Below are 9,433 nucleotides of genomic sequence, written 5' to 3'. Positions count from 1 at the left end.
CTACACCACTGTGCCACCTAGAGTAAAGACTTTTGAATCTAAGGTCAGAGTTTTCAATTTGTGAAACAGCTCATGACATGGCAGAAAACGCAATCATGAAGATGGCAGAAAGTTTTAAAGAGAAACATCATCTTAGCCTGATTAAGATCAGTGCGCATACTTCAAGAAGTGTATGATTACCATTGCCACAAGACACCCATCTTGGTTTAACCAGTGCAAGGAATATTTCATTGGTTTGTAGTCACTTATTGTACACTTATGTTACTAACATAATAAAATGTTCAAGTTTTACAGTAGTCCTTAATTGTAACTCTGAATTAAAAAGTAGGATGGTCAAGGTCTGGGGTTGGAGAAAATTCATAATGGCCTTTTGGGGTTGTTTGCCCAAAAAGTTTGGGAAATCCGATATTAAACACATTTTCCCATTATTCATGTTCAGTATTATTATTCGTAAATCGCACAAAGGTACATATCACTATCAGGCATGGCAGCAGAGATTTTCTTTTGCTGATGCTATGGGGTTGTTTGACTTTTCAGTGAGAATGGTCTGAAATTTAGGGTTCCCGTTTATTGTGCCGGTCACCACAGTTTAATTATGTCCTTCAAGAAGGCTATGCTTTCAGTTTGTTTGTCTGACTGTAGGATTATGCAAAAACGACTGGCCAGATTTTCATGAAATTTGGTAGAAAGGTGTAGCGTGGACCAAGAAAGAACCCATTAAATTTTGGAGCAGATCAAACTCTCAGGGCAGCTCAACAAACTTAGTTCCTCTTTCGCTAACATTGTGGCATTTGGCCTTGGCAGAGGTCTGTGGTCTCCGAGTGCCCTTCTGATTTCTACTGAAACACCACTGGCACATGTACACGGTATCCACTCAGTTACAATGTCATTCTGTGTTAAACACAAAGCAAGATATTCAGCTCACGGGATGGAGATGTAAGGTTCACAAGCCAGCCTACGTAAACACACCTCTGAATATAAAATTTCACACAGTTAAACCATGGCCAAGGCTTACTGTACACACAAGCAACAGCAGCACCAGACACAGCGGTTTGTGTACATTCCAGCCCTAGATTCTGAGATCATAAACTCATGCTGCCAGTTACCAGCACCTCAACTAATGAATCAACAGTATTCACCTCCATACACCTAATGTTATATGAATGAGCATCACACAGAGATAACTCAGTATTGCATTCTGGCTAACAGGATGTGAAAGTAAGGTCAAAAGTTTAGTGCATGCTGCGCCCACTGGCTGAATCAGATCACCTGTGTTGGCTTTCTGTTTATTAGTCTAAAAATAATCAATTTGCTTTTTTTATCTATATGTCTATTTATGAAATTATAAATTGTAGTAGGGCGGCACAGTGGTGTAGTGGTTAGCACTGTCGCCTCACAGCAAGAAGGTCCGGGTTTGAGCCCCATGGCCGGCGAGGGCCTTTCTGTGCAGAGTTTGCATGTTCTCCCCGTGTCCGCGTGGGTTTCCTCCGGGTGCTCCGGTTTCCCTCACAGTCCAAAGACATGCAGGTTAGGTTAACTGGTGACTCTAAATTGACCGTAGGTGTGAATGTGAGTGTGAATGGTTGTTTGTCTCTATGTGTCAGCCCTTTGATGACCTGGCGACTTGTCCAGGGTGTACCCCGCCTTTCGCCCGTAGTCAGCTGGGATAGGCTCCAGCTTGCCTGCGACCCTGTAGAACAGGATAAAGCGGCTAGAGATAATGAGATGAGATGAAATGAGACAACACAGAAATGTCTTCAGGGTGCTATGGCTATCCTCAGGGTAGCTGCAGCACCCCCAAGCCCTTCCCTGGTGCCACCCATAATCACTATCATACAGCCATCTTTCCCTGGTACAACGAGTTCATGTGGGTTCAGTGTTGATTCTGAATCACAAGTAATCCTGAGAGTCATCCGGGGTTCATAGAACCATAGTTACATCGACACTAGAATCAGAATCAAGTTTATTGCCAAGTATGTTCTCACAATACAAGGAATTTGCTTTGGTGATTGGTGCTTGAACAGTTATGATAGAAGAATTTAGCAAAGACAAAAGTAGCTATATACATAGATTAAAAATAAGAAGTATCTAAACAAATTTGGAAAGTGGATATATTTACGGGGTATGAGTTACAACCAAAAAAGTTGGGACAAAGTACAAATTGTAAATAAAAACGGAATGCAATGATGTGGAAGTTTCAAAATTCCATATTTTATTCAGAATAGAACATAGATGAGATATCAAATGTTTGAACTGAGAAAATGTATCATTTAAAGAGAAAAATTAGGTGATTTTAAATTTCATGACAACACCACATCTCAAAAAAGTTGGGACAAGGCCATGTTTACCACTGTGAGACATCCCCTTTTCTCTTTACAACAGTCTGTAAACGTCTGGGGACTGAGGAGACAAGTTGCTCAAGTTTAGGGATAGGAATGTTAACCCGTCTCATCTCGTCTTCATCCGCTTTATCCGGGGCCAGGTCGCAGAGGCAGCAGTCTGAGCATGGAAGCCCAAACTTCCCTTTCCCCAGACACCTCGGCCAGCAACTCGGGAAGAACACCAAGGTGTTCCCAGGCCAGCCGAGAGACATAGTCCCTCCAGCGTGTCCTGGGTCTTCCCCGGGGCCTCCTCCCGGGGGGACATGCCTGGAACACCTCCCCAGGGAGGTGCTTTGGGAATGTTAACCCATTCTTGTCTAATGTAGGATTCTAGTTGCTCAACTGTCTTACAGTGGTGCTTGAAAGTTTGTGAACCCTTTAGAATTTTCTATATTTCTGCATAAATATAACCTAAAACATCATCAGATTTTCACACAAGTCCTAAAAGTAGATAAAGAGAACCCAGTTAAACAAATGAGATGAAAATATTATACTTGGTCATTTGTTTATTGAGGAAAATGATCCAATCTCACATATCTGTGAGTGGCAAAAGTATGTGAACCTCTAGGATTAGCAGTTAATTTGAAGGTGAAATTAGAGTCAGGTGTTTTCAATCAATGGGATGACAATCAGGTGTGAGTGGGCACCCTGTTTTATTTCAAGAACAGGGATCTATCAAAGTCTGATCTTCACAACACATGTTTGTGGAAGTGTATCATGGCACAAACAAAGGAGATTTCTGAGGACCTCAGAAAAAGCGTTGTTGATGCTCATCAGGCTGGAAAAGGTTACAAAACCATCTGTAAAGAGTTTGGACTCCACCAATCCACAGTCAGACAGATTGTGTACAAATGGAGGAAATTCAAGATCATTGTTACCCTCCCCAGGAGTGGTCGACCAACAAAGATCACTCCAAGAGCAAGGCATGTAATAGTCGGCGAGGTCACAAAGGACTACAGGGTAACTTCTAAGCAACTGAAGGCCTCTCTCACATTGGCTAATGTTAATGTTCATGAGTCCATCATCAGGAGAGCACTGAACAACAATGGTGTGCATGGCAGGGTTGTAAGGAGAAAACCACTACTCTCCAAAAAGAACATTGCTGCTTGTCTGCAGTTTGCTAAAGATCACATGGACAAGCCAGAAGGCTATTGGAAAAATGTTTTGTGGACGGATGAGCCAAAATAGAACTTTTTGGTTTAAATGAGAAGCGTTATGTTTGGAGAAAGGAAAACACTGCATTCCAGCATAACCACCTTATCCCATCTGTGAAACATGGTGGTGGTAGTATCATGGTTTGGGCCTGTTTTGCTGCATCTGGGCCAGGACGGCTTGCCATCATTGATGGAACAATGAATTCTGAATTATACCAGCGAATTCTAAAGGAAGATGTCAGGACATCTGTCCATGAACTGAATCTCAGAGAGAAGGTGGGTCATGCAGCAAGACAACGACCCTAAGCACACAAGTCATTCTACCAAAGAATGGTTCAAGAAGAATAAAGTTAATGTTTTGGAATGGCCAAGTCAAAGTCCTGACCTTAATCCAATCGAAATGTTGTGGAAGGACCTGAAGCGAGCAGTTCATGTGAGGAAACCCACCAACATCCCAGAGTTGAAGCTGTTCTGTACGGAGGAATGGGTTAAAATTCCTCCAAGCCGGTGTGCAGGACTGATCAACAGTTACCGCAAACGTTTAGTTGCAATTATTGCTGCACAAGAGGGTCACACCAGATACTGAAAGCAAAGGTTCACATACTTTTGCCACTCACAGATATGTAATATTGGATCATTTTCCTCAATAAATAAATGACCAAGTATAATATTTTTGTCTCATTTGTTTAACTGGGTTCTCTTTATCTACTTTTAGGACTTGTGTGAAAATCTGATGATGTTTTAGTTCATATTTATGCAGAAATATAGAAAATTCTAAAGGGTTCACAAACTTTCAAGCACCACTGTAGGTCTTTTTTGTCGTATGCTCCATTTTATGATGCGCCAAATGTTTTCTATGGGTGAAAGATCTGGACTGCAGGCTGGCCAGTTCAGTACCCGGACCCTTCTTCTACGCAACCATAATGCTGTAATTGATGCAGTATGTGGTTTGGCATTGTCATGTTGGAAAATGCAAGGTCTTCCCTGAAAGTGACGTCGTCTGGATGGGAGCATATGTTGCTCTAGAACCTGGATATACCTTTCAGCATTGATGGTGTCTTTCCAGATGTGTAAGCTGCCCATGCCACATGCACTAATGCAACCCCATACCATCAGAGATGCAGGCTTCTGAACTGAGCGTTGATGATAACTCGGGTCGTCCTTCTCCTCTTTAGTCCGAATGACACGGCGTCCCTGATTTCCATAAAGAACTTCAAATTTTGATTCATCTGACCACAGAACAGTTTTCCACTTTGCCACAGTCCATTTTAAATGAGCCTTGGCCCAGAGAAGACGACTGCGCTTCTGGATCATGTTTAGATACGGCTTCTTCTTTGAACTATAGAGTTTTAGCTGGCAACGGCAGATGGCACTGTGAATTGTGTTCACAGATGATGTTCTCTGGAAATATTCCTGAGCCCATTTTGTGATTTCCAATATAGAAGCATGCCTGGCTTGTGATGCAGTGCCGTCTAAGGGCCTGAAGATCACGGGCACCCAGTATGGTTTTCCGGCCTTGACCCTTACGCACAGAGATTCTTCCAGATTCTCTGAATCTTTTGATGATATTATGCACTGTAGATGATGATATGTTCAAACTCTTTGCAATTTTACACTGTCGAACTCCTTTCTGATATTGCTCCACTATTTGTCGGTGCAGAATTAGGGGGATTGGTGATCCTCTTCCCATCTTTACTTCTGAGAGCCGCTGCCACTCCAAGATGCTCTTTTTATACCCAGTCATGTTAATGACCTATTGCCAATTGACCTAATGAGTTGCAATTGGTCCTCCAGTTGTTCCTTTTTTGTACCTTTAACTTTTCCAGCTTCTTATTGCCCCTGTCCCAACTTTTTTGAGATGTGTTGCTGTCATGAAATTTCAAATGAGCCAATATTTGGCATGAAATTTCAAAATGTCTCACTTTCGACATTTGATATGTTGTCTATGTTCTATTGTGATTACAATAGAACAAGTTTTTGAGATTTGTAAATTATTGCATTCCGTTTTTATTTACAATTTGTACTTTGTCCCAACTTTTTTGGAATCGGGGTTGTATTTTGAAGTCCAAGCTGTTCAGTATGTTCCGGAATGTGCAAAAATAGGTCATGTGATGAAGATGGAGAAGGGTCATGATATGAATGTGTGAGAGAAAGAGAATATGTCCAGTGGGTTAAATAAATAGTCAAGCTGTGCAGTGTGTGCCGGAATGTGCAATAAAAGTTCACAGAATGAAGATGTATGACATGACCTTGTAATGTGCAAAATCGCAATTCAGAGATGAAATGCATTAATGTCACAGATTAAAAGAATCACCTGGATAACATATTCCACAATGCCATGAGGAAATGACTGACCTCAGGACTCACTGGAAAGGTGTTTGGAAATGACCACACAGCCAGAGAGCTTTTTTATTCCTGAATTTTCCAGTCACATAAGACATTCATTCATTTATTCATTTATTGACTGATCTTTGCCATTGATCAGAAGGTCAGCGGTTCAAGCCCCAATACTGGCAAGCTGCTACTGTTGGGCCTTTGAGCAAGTCCTTTAACCTTCTCTGCTCCAGGGGCGCTGTATCATGGCTGACACCGCGCCCTGACCCTGTACCCTGACCCCGCGCCCTGACCAGGGTCGTAGCTAGGATTTTTCAAAGGGGGGAGGTGTCACACACTGACTGGCAGCCTGAGTACATTATGTAACAAAAAATAATTACCATTGTTAGTTTTAGGTAGCTTAGAAACCGGCTCTTCCATTATTGCTGTTTCTTCCACGTTTTCTTGATGTTGTGTTCTAGAAACGGCACTAAAACTTAGCTTCAAAGCCACAAAATGCAACTTTGATGGAAAAAATATATAATAAATTGCTTACCTCTCTTCACGTCGAAAGAAGGAGGAAAGTTTCGCTTGTTTTGACATGGTGAATTATTAGTCAAAGTCCTTCCCACGTCACGTGGCGCAGAGGGCGGCGCTGACCTCCGTTTCCGTAGCCCTCGGCCTCTTGCCCATTACATTGCTAGGGTTACAGTGGGGGGCTAGTCCTCTGGTAACCACGAGAGTTTGACTCCCCACTCACATTTGTATTGCAGCGTGCCTTGCCAGACGGCAGTAGGTACCATTTTTATGATGGTCTTTGGTATGACCTGACCGTGAGTAGAACTCATGATCTCCCGTTCGAGAGGCGGACACTCAAACCACTAAGCCACTTGCTGGTATGGCGAATTATTAACACAAGAGGAAATACTCGTAATTCGCAACTAAAAAGACTGCAGCTACACTGGCAGCTTGACCATGCTTTCTAGTGCGATCATGTTGCACTTGCGCAGAACTGGGTTTTCGCACCCAAACCACAATTAGTCCATACAAGGTTATAGAAACCCTAATGAGGCTGAGGTAACAATCTAGTTTTAAAAATATATATTAGAAAAATTACAGTGGGCGCTTTTCTAATATTCTTATGCGGCTATTGAAAAAATGTATGGTCCGACAAAGGCGGGGGGGGGGGGGGGGGGGGGGGGGGGTCACGGACATCCCAGCTACGTCCCTGCTGACCCCAACTTCATAACAAGCTGTGATATGGGAAGAAAATAATTTCACTCTGCTGTAATGTATATGTTACAAATAAAAGCTTCTTTGAATCATTATTCAACTTTTAGGACTGTTTGTTTTTGAGTTATTTAAGTTTGGATTAAAACCATCCAATTCAAGTGACAAGTGGAAAAAAGCTAAGAACTATAAGAACTCCATCCATCCATTATCTGTAGCCGCTTATCCTGTCCTACAGGGTTGCAGGCAAGCTGCAGCCTATCCCAGCTGACTATGGGCGAAAGGCGGGGTACACCCTGAACACGTCGCCAGGTTATCGCAGGGCTGACACATAGACACAGACAACCATTCACACTCACATTCACACCTACAGTCAATTTAGAGCCACCAATTAGCCTAACCTGCATGTCTTTGGACTGGGGGAAACCGGAGCACCCAGAGGAAACCCACGCAGACACAGTGAGGGCAGGGGAACTGTCCAGGGTCGTTCGGCTCCGCAATTGAGGCCTTCTTTCTTCTTGTTCTCATGTCGGTGATGTCTTCCCGTCTTTTTTCTTCAAAGTTGAGCTGGGCTCGCCATGTAAGTGTGCACCAGTTTGATCTGTCTAGCGCTTGTTGTTCTAGCTGTTTTGGGGTGATTCCAGTGTGTGCAAGGTTGGCCTTTACACAGTCTTTGTAGCGTTTTTGTGGCCTGCCTTTGTTTCGCTTGCCTGAGCACAGTTCTCCGAACAGCAGCTGTTTGGGTAGCCGATGAGCTTCCATTCGAACAACATACCCATCGGAGTTGGTTTTTCAAGATCATGGTTTCGATGCTGGTGGACTCAGCTCTGTCAAGGACTTCAACTTTTGTAACCCGGTCCTGCCAGCGAATGTTCAGAATGGACCTGAGGCTGCGCATGTGGAAACGCTCTAGCTGCTTAAGGTGTCGTCTGTACCGGGTCCACGACTCACATCCGTAGAGGAGGCTGGTGAGGACCATGGCCCTGTATACCTTGAGCTCGGTGGACAGCTTGATGCTGTGCTGGTTCAGGAAGATCACTTACTATAAGAACTCAATCTTCTTCTTCTTCTTTTGGCTGCTCCCGATTAGGGGTCGCCACAGAGGATCTTTCGTCTCCATTGCTCCCTGTCTTCCGCATCCTTCTCTACCACACCTGCCACTTTCATGTCCTGTCTCACCACATCCATGTATCTCCTCTTTGGCCTTCCTCATATTCGTTTGCCTGGCAGCTCCATCCTCAACATTCTCCTTCCCACATGCTCTGCATCTCTTCTCAGGATGTGCCCGTACCATCTCAGTCTCATCTCTCTTAGCTTAATTCCCAAGCTCTCCACATGTGCTGTTCCTCTGATGTGCTCGTTCCTTATCCTGTCCAACCTTGTCACTCCCATCGCAAACCTTAACATCCTCAACTCTGCCACCTCCAACGTTGCCTCCTGTCTCTTCATTAAGGGTACGGTCTCCAATCCATGCATCACAGCTGGTCTCACTACTGCCTTATACATCTTACCTTTCACTTTTGCTGGGACTTTCCTATCACAAATGACTCCCGAAATCCTTCTCCAACTGCTCCACCCTACCTGCACTCTCTTTCTCACCTCACTATCGCAGCCCCCATTTTCCTGTACAGTTGACCCCAGGTACTTGAATTCACCAACTTTCTTTACATCTGCTCCTTGCATCTTCACTACAATCTCATCCCCATTCTCATTGATGCACATCTATTCTCTTTTGCTACTGCTCACCTTCATTCCTCTTCGTTCCAATGCATACCTCCATCTCTCCAAACCCAGCTCAACCTCCTTTCTACTTTCACAATCTCATCTCATCTCATCTCATTATCTCTAGCCGCTTTATCCTGTTCTACAGGGTCGCAGGCAAGCTCGAGCCTATCCCAGCTGACTATGGGCGAAAGGCAGGGTACACCCTGGACAAGTCGCCAGGTCACCACAGGGCTGACACATAGACACAGACAACCATTCACACTCACATTCACACCTACGGTTAATTTAGAGTCACCAGTTAACCTAACCTGCATGTCTTTGGACTGTGGGGGAAACCGGAGCACCCAGAGGAAACCCACACGGATATGGGGAGAACATGCAAACTCCGCACAGAAAGGCCCTTGCCGGCTGCTGGGCTTGAATCCGGACCTTCTTGCTGTGAGATGACAGCGCTAACCACTACACCACCGTGCCACCCCATTAACATTCTTAAAGCAAAAATTGCATCCGACGTGCTCTTCCTTGGCATAAACCCATACTGCTGTTCACAGATTGCTACCGCTCTTCTCAGTCTCGCCTCTAATACCCTTTCCCATAGCTTCAAGGTGTGGCTCATCCATTTTATTCCTC

The sequence above is a fragment of the Neoarius graeffei genome, chromosome 13 (assembly GCF_027579695.1).
Source record: "Neoarius graeffei isolate fNeoGra1 chromosome 13, fNeoGra1.pri, whole genome shotgun sequence".
Lineage (NCBI taxonomy): Eukaryota > Metazoa > Chordata > Actinopteri > Siluriformes > Ariidae > Neoarius > Neoarius graeffei.
Note: the sequence above shows the minus strand (reverse complement) of the source record.